This window comes from Coenobita brevimanus, unplaced genomic scaffold (assembly GCF_032717465.1).
Source record: "Coenobita brevimanus isolate Jiangsu-jjx unplaced genomic scaffold, ASM3271746v2 jjx.HiC_scaffold_2580, whole genome shotgun sequence".
NCBI lineage: Eukaryota > Metazoa > Arthropoda > Malacostraca > Decapoda > Coenobitidae > Coenobita > Coenobita brevimanus.
This window is the reverse complement of record NW_027643523.1, coordinates 36685-40117: the sequence shown is the minus strand read 5'-3', so window position 1 is coordinate 40117 and position 3433 is coordinate 36685.

The window sequence follows — 3433 nt, the reverse complement described above, 5'->3', positions numbered from 1 at the left end:
AAAGTAAGCCCCTCCCCCCTCCACACACACACACACACACACACACACACACACACACACACACACACACTCGCGGAAGCAAGCAAGCGCGCGGGAACTGTACTGAACCGCTAAATCTCCAGATTGCCTAACAAAAACTATCTATCTATCTATCTATAGCCCGACGCCCTAATCCCGCAAAGGGTGGCCGCAGACAAAACGCCTCCAAGTCACTCTGTCACCCACCATTTGACTCCCCTCCCCCCAACTCACCCCCCCCTCCCTCATATACTTCTCAACTCCATCCGTCCACCTCATCCTCGGTCTACCCCTCCCTCTCCCTCCCTCCACCTCACCTACATACACCCTCTTAGTCAGTCTTTCATTCTCCAGTCTCTCCACATGTCCAAACCACCTCAGTGTATTCCTCCTAATCTTTTCAACCACATCCACATCTACCCCACAACGTTCCTTCACTTCTTCATTCGTCAACCTGTCCCTCCACGTCACTCCACATGCTCCTCTCAAGTAACTCATTTCCACTGCTCTCACTTTTGACTTGTTCCCCTCTTGCAAGGTCCACGCCTCGCTTCCATACGTCAGGGTAGGGATCACAATACTATCATGCAGTGACTTCTTAACTTCCATACTCACCTCTCTATTTCTCATCACTGCTTTCAGTGTACCAACAACCTTTCTTCCCTGCTGTACCCTTTCACGTACTTCATCCCCCAAAGTTCCATCCTTACTCATCACACTACCCAAGTACTTGAATGCACTCACATTCTCCATATCCTCACCATCCAACCTCACTGCACACTCTGTGACTTCATTCCTCTCAAACACCATAACTTTACTTTTGTTTACATTAACTTTCAGCTTCCTCCTCCTACACACTGTCCCAAATTCATTCACCAAACCTTGCAACTCCCATTCATCTTCACTCAACAATACTGTATCATCAGCAAACAGCAACACCGAAAGCTTCCAAATCTCACCCTCATTCATTAGGGCCACCCCCACATCCACTGCCCTACCTTGCACCTCCTTTACAACCCCATCCATATATATATTAAACAGCCATGGAGACATCACACACCCCTGTTTCAGTCCCACATTGAGATCAAAGAACTCACTCTTCTCACCATCCACTCGCACCGTAGCCCTAGCTCCCTCGTACATACTCTTCACAGCACTCAACAATTTCCCCTTCACTCCATATATTCTTAATACCTTCCACATACCTTGCCTATCTATTCTGTCATAAGCTTTCTCCAAGTCCATGAAGGCAGCATACACTTTCCTTCCCTTCTCTAGATACTTCTCCACTAAACATCTTAGAACAAATATCTGATCTACACACCCTTTTCCCTTCCTAAGTCCCCCTTGTTCTTCTCCAACTAGCTCCTCTGTCATATGCCTAACCCTATCAATGAGTATTCTACCATATATTTTACCAGTCACACTAAGAAGGCAAATACCCCTATGGTTACCATATACTTCTCTCTCCCCTTTTCCTTTGTACAGAGGAACAATTATACCTGATTTCCAGTCCTCTGGAACCCTTCCCTCTTCCCAAGCCAATCTACACAACTTCCATATCCACTCCACAACAATCTCACCCCCATACCTAAGCATTTCACCACACACTCCATCAATTCCTGGGGCCTTTCCCAGCTTAATCTTCTTCATCGCTTCCACTACTTCCGACCTACTGATCTCTTCCTCCCTCCTCTCATCTCTTCTTCTCCCAGCCATTCCCCAACCACTTATACTCACACTGCTCTCACTCTCTACATTCAACAAATCCTCAAAGTGCTCCTTCCATCTCCTCAATTTCACTCTCTTCTCCACCAACAATCTATTATTCCTATCTTTCACTCCCCCACTATTTCCCCTTTCACCCTGCCTTACTTTCTTTACCTCCTTCCAAAACAATTTCTTACTCTCCCTCCATTTCACACTCAGATTCCTCCCAAACTCTTCATCCACTTTCTTCTTACTCTCCTTCACCAGTCTCTTAACCTCCCTTCTCCTGCTCACATATACCTCTCTCTTCTCTCTCTCATCTTCTCCCCTACCTCTACTCGCCAACCATTCACCATATGGCTTCTTCTTTTGTTCCACAGCTCGTTTCACCTCATCATTCCACCATGCTGTCCCTTGCACACCCTTGCATCTCCTCCTCACTCCACAAACCGCCTCACACGCTGCGCTTATCTCTTCCGTGAATATCTTACATACGTCTTCCACCCCTTCCATCTGCTCTAGCTCATACCTTCCCAATCTTTCTTCCACTATGCTCTTATACTCTGTCATTTTCTCACTATCTTGCAATTTCTCCACTCTTCTCACAGGAGCTGCTTCCTCCTGTCTTCCCCTTCGTCTCCTCGACCACTTTCTATGCAGCTCTACCTTGGCCATCACTAAGTGATGGTCCGAGACTCCATTCCCCCACCCTCTCCACACCCTTGCATCCAACACTTGTCTTCTCATTCGCTCATCCACACACACGTAGTCTATCATTGCCTTTCGTTCAACAAGTTCACCATCCATCCTCCTCATTACTCTCTATGTATACCGGTGGATCATCTTATGACGAAAGTAGGTGTTGGCTATTGCCAACCCCTTACCAGCACAGATGTCCACCAAAGCACTACCATTCCCATCTACTTCAGCTGGCACACCCCACTGACCAACCACTCCATCCACTCGTACATTCCCAACTTTGCCATTCATGTCTCCAGTCAACAGCACTCTCTCGCTCCTCTCAAACTTGTCCATACATGCTTCTACTCTCGCCCAAAACTCATCTTTCACTCTTGCCACTCGATCCTCTGTTGGAGCATACACGCATACAATCGCCCATGCTTGTATACCTACTTTCATCTTCACCCATACAATCCTTGCACCCACTGTTCCATACTCTCTTATATTCTCCTTCCACTTCTTACTTATCATCAGACATACTCCCTCTCTTGCCCTCTCATTCTCACTGACTCCCGCACATATACCTACACCGTATTCCCATTCTCTCATCCTTTCACCTTTCCATTTAGTTTCAGTCAATCCACATATATCCACTTTTGCATCCTCAAGCACCTGGACAATCTCTCTCTCTTTCACTTCATCATTCACTCCTCTCACATTCCACTTTCCTACCCTCAGAATGTCCTTTGTCCGTTCCTTAGTCGTCAACGTATGGTCCGTCCGGGTCCGAGGCGCTTTATTTGCTTTTTTAGTTAGTTCTTTTTACGGGGTGGGGCACTAACCCACCACCAACCCTTTTAGTCGCCTCGTACGACAAGCAGGGATACTGGGGGAGTATTCTTGAAACCCCCCTACCCCCCTTAAGTGGTAGAGTACTTTTCATACTCACAAGCCATTACAAAACACGGAGGTATTTATATCCAGGAAATCTAACATTTTAAAACAATGAAATAGCTAACTTATG